The following is a 12,670-nucleotide window of genomic DNA, read 5'->3' as shown; positions in this document are numbered from 1 at the left end:
TCTAGTAGATAAGGAACTCTTTCCTATGTTGGTAGGCTACACTACTTTCAATTTACACTTTTGATTTTCTATCGAAAAGAAATTGAAGTGTCAGAGTATACATTTGGATCATTGGTGGGATCAAGTTTTCATTGCTCGGAAGATTTAAACCAATTTCATCTCAGACGAAATCAATGGAATCCGCAACGCAAGAAACACCTGTTTTTCCCTCAGTTATGAACTAAGCAATCCAAATCATATATATTTGACATCTGTAATAGAAATAACAATTATCTGAAGCTTGTACTTTTACAAATTTCATAGTTGATCTCCTAGCATAACATTTATTCCAAATTACAATCTGGATATATTGTACACCAATATGAAATTCAATATCATTGTAACTTATTTACAATGTTTCTTTCATCTGTGTTCAAGAAACAATTCATAGTCCTTTAAGACATCCAAGGATCTTCTTGATGGTATTCTAGTGTCAAACACTATAATCAATTTTGGTACATATTTAAAATAATTTTCTAACCATGTCTTACATGTGTAGATAAATTGTTTTGGTAACTAGTATGTCATCCACATACTCCACGAAACTAATATCAATGCTCCCACTAATCTCCTTGTATGCACAAGATTTCATTACTAATCAAAGTTTTCATAAAACTTCGTTAATAAAATAAACAATTCAACTTTGAGAAGTTTTCTCTAATTCATAAATGAATTTTGTAATACATGTACCTTTCTAGCATCCTTTGGATTAACGAAACCCTATATATATGTCAAAAGCATATATAAGGTCATTCTAATTAAAGAATGCAACGTCGTTATCCATCTCCTAGAATTCGTATTATACAAAAATGACAATTGGGATCGTTAGATTTAAGTATTGCGATGATGTAATAGTTTCGTCATGATTTGCATCATGAGTTGCATGAAACCTTCTACAATCAATCACATCTTAAAGGTATTCATAATACCATCCATGTCAGTTTTCTATAAGAAACTCACATTCATCTTATGAGTCATACTCATTTAGATGATATAACCAATATCCATATATGGTTTGTGTACATGGATTCTTTATAAGATCCCATGGCATCTAGCCACTTCTCAAAATTAGATCATTTAAGACCTTCTAGTAAGTCAGGTACTCATCTTCCATGAGCATCATATCACCTTGTTGAGTCATGACAAAATCATGTTTCTCATCCTAGTGATATGACATATCAGACTCATCTCGATCTTGTGCTACTCGAACTAGCGATTTACAAACAACCCTTTGTTGAATCAGTTCATGTTCCATTCTTAGACATGTATTTTGTGGTACTTGACTTAATTCAAGTTCTACATCACTCCCACTAGCTCTTGCAGAGCTATACTCCTTGAGAAGGAATACTCCAGTTCTAGTGACAAACAACTTTTGACAAGGAAGAAGATGTAGAAATAGTATCCTCTAGTTTCCTAAGGGAACCTCCACAAGTATACATTCATTTAATTTAAAGTTTAGTTCATCTAGTAAACCATATAACCTCAAATTATCATAAAGTCAAAAATAGGTACTCTTACCTCCATATCTAATATGGTGCCTTTATGATTACTCAATTGGAACTTGTTGTGGGTGAAGAATAACTGTAATTTATTTAATTTCAAGAGTCATTGAGTTATAATCAAACTATTTTAGATCGAGTCATGTCAAACATGAAACGATATAAATAATCATTATACTCATTAATCAAGCATTTACCAACACGACTAACTCGTATAGTCTTTATACTTTTCAAACTTATTCCTTTTACTTCATCGTTAAAATCTTTGAACAATTTCAAAGTTTTCTTGAATCGTGTCAAATACACTTTTCTTATCTACTAAATGATTTAGTAATGTTAGATGAAGTAATAGAAACAATATCTAGAAAATATGTTTAGTTCTCCATATACATCTCATATGTATATAAACTCAAATAAATTACGTGCCCTTTCACCTTTGTTGGTGACCGGTATACTAATCTATTTTAAACGGTGGGACTCACATCCTTCAAATGATATAAAATCAAATGAGTCCAATAGTCCATATCCATGGATTTTGGAAATGTGAATCTCACTTGTTTGTACTAAACAGTGTTGCCTATGATATACGAAAGGTTATGATATCATTTGATCCTTTTCTCATAAGTTATAGACCAGCTTATCAAGATCATGAAACTCAAATCCATTACTTGATTAGCACACTTGTATAGAAAACATTATTTGGATAGTAGGACAACATTTGTCATTTATTCAACTACACAATCCTTCTCTTGTCAATACAAGATTTAGGACATAATGCTCCTATATTATATGGAATTTAATAACAATTATTTGGTTCCATATCAAGTTAAGTTTAAGTCCAAGCATAAGCTCTTATAGTCAATGAAACTATTTGTTCCATTCTAGACGTAGGTGGGCTTCACTTATAGTTAATGTTCTACTTCTTTAAAACTATATATTTCAACAAATATAAGATTAATCATCAAGTATCATATACTTATGATGCAGAAGTAGAAATTTAACTTTATATAACTCTATGGGTAAATAAGAAGTCTTACTTCTTTCTTATTTTGACTCTTTCAAAACTACGAGCAATTTTGTTTTTCAACTTTTGAAATAATTGCTTCCTTATTTAGCAACCATGTTCAACCTTCCAAGGTAGAGAAACAAAGTTTGAATTTTATTCTTATTCGTTTCCATCTACATGATAGGTTGAAACTTTTTATCTTATCTTGCAGTTATAACATTGAGGTTAATGATCATATCATTATCCATTGTCGTTACCACTATGAGATATCTTATATCCACTCAATCGACCTGATGCTTCTGACAAGCATTCTTTTCGAATTTAGATATAGAAAGTTGCTAGGAAATGGTTGCTCGAAATTATACAATTTTTCTTATTCTTAAGAACAATTCTTAATTTTGTACCCATTCAGAAACTCCTTTCTGAAGATTTTGTTCTTCATAAGAATATTTAACAGTATAATAAAAATGTACATGCCGAAGAAATTCTATATACAGAAAATAAATAAAATAAATGTATCATGATTTAAAAACATAATTAATTAGGTCTTTAATTAAATATGCTCCCACTATTTTACTCAAAACAAATGACCTTCAACATTTGAATCGGAAAATCTCATTGGAAAATTTTCTAGTGGGTTGAAATCCATATTTCACCTTGCATTAAGTCAACGGGGGCTGTACTCAAAACTCAGTTATTTAGGTAGGAACTCCTTCCAATTGTATCTCATACAACTTTCAAATCATTTGAGTGAATAACTCCTTACTCTAATCTATCATATAGATGTTCCCAAACATTGCTTCTAAATTTATTTTAATCCTATTAAAATTAATTTAGTTAAGTTAAACCCAAAAGAATAACACTTGGGTAAATTGGATTACCGCACCGCAACTTACTAGTATAGAATATGCGCTTCACGGAGGCAAAACCCACATATTCGATATTAGTTTTGAAGGGTGTTAAACTTTTGGAAAGCATTAAACTTAATATTTCATTTGAAGTAAATATATATATATTTTAATCTTATTAAAATAATCTAGTTAAGTTAGATCCAAAAAATAACAATCGGTAAATAGAATTACCGCACCACAACTTACTAGTATAGAAAGTGCACTTCGCTGAGGCGAAACCTACACATTTCGATATTAGTCTTGAAGTGTGTTATACTTTTGAAAACAATTTACTTCATATTCTATTTGAAGGATTTTTATTTAGTTTAATCTTATTGACATGTGTATCTCATACACGTGTCTTTAAAGATGCATGACATTCATGCTCATAGAAAGCAAGTATATAAAACATTTAAAACATACATGCTAACATACATCTAAAACATGTTAAGCATACATCGCATACATGCGCTAACTAAACATACATTTCATGCATCACATACATAAAATAATAAATTAGGTAGTATGGTTATGACCTCCTAATGCGTAAGAATTAAATAAACTACTTTATTACAATTCTTTGACCCTCGAACAAACTTCACAAGCTTCTCCATCGGAATCATCTTTTGGCGTCGTCCTCTCTTCAACTTGAGCAATTACAATATTTAACTCTTAAATAAAATAAACTACGACACGCAGGCCGTATTTTAAAAATAAAATAAATCACGACACGCAGGTCGTATTTAAATAAATGAAACACCAAAAACTAAGGTCATAACCATATACCACAACAAATAATAATAAATCCTTTAATTATTCTTTTATTAAATAATTTGAATTGTGACGCTGTTATGGCATTCAAACTGACACCGACGGTTCACTATATTTATGGCAATTTAAACTGAAATCAAAGCAAAATCTGTGATCTGCCGCATGATACTCTAATTGCCAATTCAAAACTGATTTCACGGTATATTGAATTTAATAACACTTTATGAAAATTCATGAATTGTTTCAATAATTAAGAAATGGTACCTTTATCAAATTCCTTCAAAAAGTACCTTTATCAAATCAAATTTGATAAAAGAGAACACGGATTGAAATCAGAATTTGATTCTAAGAACCAAACAATATTACTCTAAGATAAAAGTCAAAGGCTAATGTTAACTTGTGCCCTCAAGGCACATGTTAAGATACTCATTATAGAAATACACATTTCAAAATGCGTGCATTTAACTTCTTAAAAGTTGTTATATTGTGTTTTCCAATGCAAAATTGCTCTATTTAAGTTGCTTAACATGTGCCTTAAGGGCACAAGTTAACATGCCCTAAAGTCAAAACAATTTAAGAAAATTAATATACCATGAAATTCTAAAACAATTTTCCATATGTTTCTAGTAGATAAACATAGTGACCTTCGCATGTCAATTTTGTGGACTTTCCGAATGCACATATGAAGGGATAAAGCAATATAAAATCTGAATCATATTCAGGAGTAAAATTCATATTATCGATGTATATCAAATATACACAATGCAAAATTGATCCCAAGCAAATCGAAATGAAAATCGTATAGCATACACAATCTAAATCGAAACAAATCATATACAAACTAAAATTTAAAACATATATGCTTTATCATACGGCATACATCTCATGTATAAGAATCAGAAGCATAAGTCGATGACATACATATTTATATGATCGTATCACAAAATCAAGTTAGGCAAACAACAACAGATTTAAATTCAATGATTTAATAGCAACCAAATGCTCTGATACCACTGAAGGGATTTTAAGAGAGGTTTTTCAAAAATTTATAATCCTCTTAGCGGAACAAATCCCATTGAAACGGATCTTGATTAAATCATTAATCACAAATCAAACAGAACACATGCTTAAACACTTTAAGGATTCATGTGTTTAGAACCTTTGTAGAAGAAATATCTCTGATCACGAGCAAAGCAAAGCAGCAATGCCTCTACTCAGTCCACACGAACAGAACTTCTTCAATGACCGGTGCTAGCCAATTCCAACGGAAAAAGGTTTAGAGAGCGGCGGCTAGGGTTTCACAACTTTTGTGAATTAGGTTAAGCACTCACAAAAAGTTAGTAATGCTTCAGCACAAGGGTTCTATTTATAGAATCACTTGTGTGATCAGCAAGACAACACTTAAGTACACTGTATAGAATCACTTGTGTGATCAGCAAGACAACACTTAAGTACACTGTACCTTACGGTGGACCACGTTTCTCTATTTTTTTCGTAAATTAAATAATAAAGTCATATTTAATTATTTAATTACCAATAAGTTTTACTTATTATTTTATAAATAAGTCTCACTTATTTATTTTATAAATAAGTCTTACTTATTTATTTCTCTCATCTGTCTGTCCTTTGTGTGTGACCCTATAGGTTCTCGTAACGTTGACAATAATATTAAATCACATATTTAATATTATAAACAGTGAGCGGTATCTAGCAACACATCACTGCTACCCAAGTGACGAGAATGTCATGTGATCTGACGAAACCTTTCTGTGATAATGATCATGTGTATAATTACCCTTTTGCCCTCATGTCTATATTGAACACAAGGCATAGACCGTGTCATCCTTGTCTAGTTCAATATTGGGCCCGTAGACATTTCTCCTGTTATGTAGGAGGGGCAAATTCCATCTAGGTCACTCATGTCCCTCAGCATGATTCATGGAGTACCCATCAACCAACTTTATAGTCATCCTGTTACGGACAACGTTTGAATGGTGACAAAGCACTCGACTCCAACATCTAGGGTACATAGTGGTTTCAGGTCGAAGGGTGGAATACACCACTATCACTATGAGAATATCTTATGACACTTTTCATAACTTTCACTATGTAGTATTCTCATGACGGGTCAATCCAATATAAATATTACTCCTAATATTTATATCTATGTGAAGACTTGATAACTCTTTATCCATGATTTGTGAGATGTGATCATCAGTCTACGTACCCACATAATAGTCTCTATGCTTTAATGATATCCCACTTCTCAATAAAGCTTGGCTACGAATACTTTAAGAATAGATTCCTTATGTTTAACAGGGTCTCATAATTAAGTTATACTTAATGTTCCATTAAACGGACTAACTATTCTAGGGACTTTATTATTTTGAAACAGAACAAAATCAATAAAGAAATGCCTTATTATTATATATTCACAATATATACTTATATTAATATCATGATACAAAGCCAAACCCAATCAACATAGATTGGCTATTAGGGCTTACTCCAACAGTAACCACTCGCACTGGCGAGTTGGGGGCGAGCAGGACCCCCTGTTCTGACTTCCAGCTCGCCTCGCGAGCTACCAGCTCTATGTGGCGAGTTGTGACAGTCCAGCACTTGTAAAAATGGTGTTTTTGACCCAAAAGCCTCAAAACCAAGTGTCTCTATGCATATTATGACTCTAGTGGTCGTAGAAAACCTGTAAAACATCTTTATAGAAAGTATTCACATGGTTAGCAAGCATGGCATGAAAAGGGCAACTATTCTAATATTTTAAACCCTAGAATTTACGTTGTTTTCTTACAAGAGTGAAACACATAAACCAAGGGTGGAAAACTATCTAAGGAACTCACCTAATGATTTGCACTTTATCTCCAAGCTTACAAGCAACCAAAACCCTAGCTCTTGGTCAATTGCTTTCTTTGATCATAACCTTCAAACTTGCTATTCTTTCTTGCAATCTAAGCACCATAGTTCTTGACCATGAAGAAACCCTAGCTTGAAACATCTTCCAACTTACCATGAGTCAAACCCTAACCATAAACTTCAAGATGAACTCATCCTCATGGTTGTTTCTTGCTTAACTTTCCAATTCAATGATAAATGATCAACATAAACTCCAAATCAACTATTCAAAGCCATAGCTTCTTGCTCAAATCCAAACCCTAACTTTTGAACTATTCTTGATGGAGAGGAGAAGTGTAAGACAACTCAAACCAAGCTTCATATGATTATGATGTCTTGAAGGAACATAAGTTAAATCCTTGCCATGGAAGGAAGAAGTTTGGAAAGGTTTGGTGGAGAGAAGAGAGGAAGAGGGCATGGGAGATGAGAGAATGAGGAGAGAAAACCTTTACCACAAACTAGAGAGCGAAAGGATAAGAATTTTTTGCCCAAAAGCCATATAAATATCCTTTTACGTGCAATTACCAAACTGCCCTTGTCTTAAGCGTGATAAATACGACACTGATACTTTATCCGTATTTAGCTGATATCACATAATAAATATTTCCATTAAACTTTCTTTCCGTAATATTAATCCTCTGGCACGATCGACTGGTAATATTCTAATACTGCCAGGCGGGATATTACAATAACACACCACAAACATTTGTTTCAGATCTGGTCACAGCACACCACATGCTGCTGTTTAAGATCCGGTTACGGCACTACCACAACTCATTGTTTCAGATCCAGTCACAGTACACCACACAACATCGTTTCAGATCCAATCACAGGACTACCACAACACATCACACGTTGTCGTTTCAGATTTGGTCACAACACCACCATCACGCCGCCAAGAGAGAATTTTTGATGTACGAAATTGAAAAGTACACCAAATTGTAACAAGTAATAAAGCAGTAAGTTTATCGTTCTCCACAGGGATTGTCGTTCAACTTAGTAATTATTAAAACTTATTTTAAAGGGTGATAGTAAAATATAATTGAATATAATTGCAAAACCCAAATTTATGTAAAATAATGTCAATTCAATGCAATATGAGAAGGCAGTGCAACAAATCAAAATTGAATTCGACTTCAAAAAATAAAACCAAATGAAAGGCTAGATAAGAAATAAAAAATAATGAAAGGTTGGTAAACAATAATTAACTATAATTAAAAGCAATATTTTTATTTAAGATTTATTCTATGGACTAAAGGGACAAACATGGTACAAAAACGTAATTTGGTGATATCTAATAATTATTCTAATTTTAATGAAGAATTTACTACGGTCAAAAGTTATTAAAAAACTATTTCATTCATGTAAACTGCATGGGGTTTTTTTACTATATAAAGTGTTTAGGCAAATATACATTTTTTATACGCAAAGGTGAAAAAAATGGCTGAAATTCTTAAGTTTGTTTATATTGTAATACTTTTTGTTTCCCTGTTGCTTATTGTAGTAGCTAGTGAAAGTAAGCTCATTCTCATTTTTTATCTTATGCACAATCTTTCAATCATTTTTAGTAATATTTCTTTATTCTTATTTTACATTATAGGAGAATGTGTTACTGACGACGATTGCGAAAAACTATATCCGACAAATGAATATCGTATGATGTGCGACAGTGGTTATTGTATGAACTTATTAAACGGTAATTTTATTCATCTATTATGTCTAAAAAGATATTTTATTTCCTTGTTATAATGTCATTACTCATATAATCTGTCTAAAACTTTCATATATTTCTCCGATCCTGGAATTTCTTTGATATCATTAGAAACATGTTAAATATAATTTTTTAAATGTTAAATAGATTTATTTGTTAAATTAAAAAACTAGTACAAGAGGTACTCAGAGAATACAATAAAATTTAAAGTCCTATAATGGAGAAATATGTTAAATTGATTATCAAATTGTTGTTATCTTTGTTTCCTTGTGAATGACGTGTATATGTTTAAGGATAAACATGACCTAGGTGCTTGATATAAAATCTTATAAAATTAGAATATAGTTTTAGATCCTAAGAGAATAAGGTAGATTGTTGAGTTTTACACTTTTGGGTGTTATCTTGAGTATGTCTTCGTATAACTACCCTCTAATCATGTAAATATACCATCTTAGTGAAAGTGTGAGATACCCAACATCTATAGGTGAAATCTAAGTGCATAACATAACTCATACACATATATTTTTCTCTCTGTGAAAAGTATAGATGAATTTTAATTTTGAATATACGAAAGTAAGTAAAGAGAAATATTCACATATTTTATCATAACATAAAGGTGTATGCAGATCCAGATGATATCGTGCATTACTCATGAAACCAAATACTAACGTATATCAACAGACATGAAAATAACCAAAGTAAACAACTTTAAAAGACACCTTACAAAAGACAAGACAATTATCCTTGTTGCGCGAAACGGACACGATCATGGCTAGTTGCAATAAGAGTGGAAGGAAGTTCTTCATTTGATGTTATGAACTCCTCCTCAAAGACATCTATAAATAAAGGTAAAATATAAGGAAAAACATATATGGACTAAGATTATTAAAACACCAGAAAAAAAGGATAGAAGTAAGTAAAACACAAAAATGCAACCACGCATCCGTCACTGAATTATATTACGATTAATCATATAATGAAAACATATATCTCTTTAAGTGAAACTATGAAGATTTACAAATTGAACCTTAGCTACCATTAGTTATTTCCTCCCTAGTAGGACTTAGGTCGTCCTCTGGATATTAATTTTTTCTTTTTACTCTATTTGTCCCAAATGAGTATTGCACCTTTCCCACACTCGAGAATACATCACGAACAAATTGACAGATTTGATAATAACAACACATACTCAAGTACTTCAAAACAAGAAAATTCAGGAAATAACACTAATTCTACTTGAATGGATTAATTACCTACACAAGTCAACAATCCATATGGACAAGTCTAAATTATTTGTAACTCACAAGAAACACAAAACAAAGTTAGATCGAGTTCTAAGAAAAGAAAAAAAAATCTTAATGACAAAGACTCAAATATGAAATATTATCTCTTTATATATCTTAGTTTCCAAGAAGTGTTAGTATATATCCATAGTTCTTGAATAACATTGTTTTCACTGAAACAAGATATATATATATAAAAGTAGGAGTCCGAAAATAATAGCATAATGAATCATGGAATACTCAAGGGTATAAATCAATAACGAAACAATAGGTTAGAAAAGCCCTAGAACATTCACCATGTCATAAATTTTTTTGAGTGACGAAAAAAATATTAAAATAACAAAGAAAATAGAATATCTACTTGATATTTTAATGGGAATTAGAATACAAGTTGTTAGTTTAAGGATTAAATATGTGTTTTTAATTAATTACAAGGTTGATCTTTAGGATGTATATTTTATATATAATTTTGTGATAAATATTATTAAGACGAGCCACCTGTCTCAAGAAAGCCAAGGATGGTGATATGTTGATAATTTTTTTCATCAGGTGCCTAACTTGTGAAAGGCGTGGATGATATTAATATTTTTCATATGGTGGTATTTTTTGGATTTTATTTTGTGAAACATGCATCATATAAAGGGTTTTTAACATGCAAGCGAACATATTAAATAAATTGGGTGGTGAAGGTTGTGTGGGGTTTGTCAACCTAGTTTAGGAGGAGATTACTCTTTGGTGTGGAAATGCCAACGAAAATTAATGATTCCTTTATATTATGGCATACTTAAAAAGTTTGGAAATTTGTCATAGTATAAAAATATCATATCACTATGAGTGTGATACAGTAAAGTTTTCCTAGATGGATGGTAATATTCTTTAGTTGTTATTGTCCTCACAACCTACTTTTATGAGTATGAGTTATTAGTGTATGATGAATATGGAGTGTGTGTGTGTGTGTGTGTGTGTGTGTGTGTGTGTGTGTGTGTGTGTGTGTGTGTGTTGTAGTTTAATATATAAACATAAGATGGTTTTCAGTTATAAATGTAAATTTATGTGTTTATTTCTATACATTACTATTGTTGTATAACTTTAAGTCACATATAACATATCTAACTCTCTGTTTTCTATGTGTTTCTCTTTTATGTGTTATATGCAGAACCACCTTGCAACATTTAATTCTAAGGTGTTTGTTCATGAGAGTAAAGTGAAGAATTCTTCTCTCACCCATGTTATGTTGTTCTTGAATATTTGTTGAATTGATATTTATGTTTAAAATGGATTGTAGGTTGTGATACTATGACATCAATGCCGACGTTAATATCTAGTATTTACTTTCTTTATTATAAAAAAAAATGTAAGGCTCTAACAAAATATTTTATTTCGAGCTATGATATTGAGTTGTTATTTGTGGTAATGTTGTGATATTTTATCCTACATGAAAAATTATTTATGGTGCAAACAAATATTATTTATTACCATATTCAATTATTTTGAGTTTTAGTTGTCACATTAGTGGGTATCAGAGTCTGGTTTGTCGAGAAAGTCTAAGTTGGTCACAAACAAAAATAAATATGACTTAGACACACACACATAGATAAGAAAAATTTAAAGATAAAAGTAAAAAATGATGAGACTAATTTATTTTTCTTTTAAGGGTTAATTATATTTTTGGTCCCTACAAAATTGCGACCTTGTAAGTTTAGTCCTTACTTAATTTTAATAGCATTTTTAATCCCTACAAAAAAAATTTACTTATAATTTTAGTCCCTGCTAAAATAAATTTTGTTTAATTATCCTTAAATTCTTAAATTTTTTAACGATTCTTTTTATACAAGTTTAGAACACTATGAATGGTTCATTTACTAAAATCTATAATTTTTTAACATGAAATTAATTAAATATGAATTTTTTAAAACGACAAAAGTTTAAGATATAAGTAACAAAAATATGGACGTAGAAATCAAATTTTTGCGATATTTTTTCGGAGGACCTTTTAATAACGTTCTTAACACGCCTGTAAAAAATTGTTGAAAAACTTAAGAGTTTAAGCATAAATTAAACAAATTTGGATTGAGTAAGGACTAATATTGAGTGCAGAAATTTTTTGTAGGGATTAAAAATGCTATTAAAATTAAGTAAGGACTAAACTTACAAGGTCGCAATTTTGTAGGGACCAAAAACATAATTAACCCTTCTTTTAATTCTCTCCATTTATGTCTGTGTACCCAAATATTTTTGATTTGGGTTTGTGACTAGGTAAGAATTGCTCCTGGTTTGTCTATTAAATTATTTTGTTATATGTTTCTATTATGTTATAAAATGAGCTATAGCCCAAAATTTGTACTTATATTTAATTATTTTAGAAACAAAGCAATTCACTACTGCCTTGCTCCAATGGAATTTTTTATGTAGAATATATATGTGTATGTAAGTCATGGGGTAAATGTATAATAATTTGCAACTGTAATAACTAGCGTTAGTGTTTGCTTTTTTATTGCGTCAACGTGTATAAATTATAAGCAATGTTTTTTTTTCTAAAATTTTAATTTTGATTAAAATTA

General features: G+C 30.7%; 2 long non-coding RNA genes across 4 annotated transcripts; one reads left to right on the top strand and one right to left on the bottom strand.

Annotated features, from left to right (window-relative positions):
- Positions 1-8,407: 8,407 nt before the first annotated feature.
- On the top strand, positions 8,408-11,594 carry LOC146930765 (uncharacterized). 3 transcript variants are annotated; one of them, XR_015006467.1, is made up of 3 exons: positions 8,408-8,546; positions 8,716-8,811; positions 11,266-11,594. It is a non-coding gene; the product is annotated as an uncharacterized LOC146930765 (long non-coding RNA). The 3 variants fall into 3 exon arrangements; XR_015006466.1 differs by having other exon boundaries at positions 8,518-8,585; XR_015006465.1 differs by lacking the exon at positions 8,408-8,546 and adding an exon at positions 8,587-8,631.
- LOC146930766 (uncharacterized) lies at positions 9,332-10,205 on the bottom strand. Its single transcript, XR_015006468.1, has 2 exons — positions 10,080-10,205; positions 9,332-9,662 (listed from the first exon to the last, which is right to left on the bottom strand). It is a non-coding gene; the product is annotated as an uncharacterized LOC146930766 (long non-coding RNA).
- Positions 11,595-12,670: the final 1,076 nt, after the last annotated feature.

The sequence above is a fragment of the Medicago sativa genome, chromosome 4 (assembly GCF_051527215.1).
Source record: "Medicago sativa cultivar Bolivia chromosome 4, Bolivia_mono, whole genome shotgun sequence".
NCBI lineage: Eukaryota > Viridiplantae > Streptophyta > Magnoliopsida > Fabales > Fabaceae > Medicago > Medicago sativa.
This window is presented reverse-complemented; position numbering and strand designations above follow the sequence as displayed.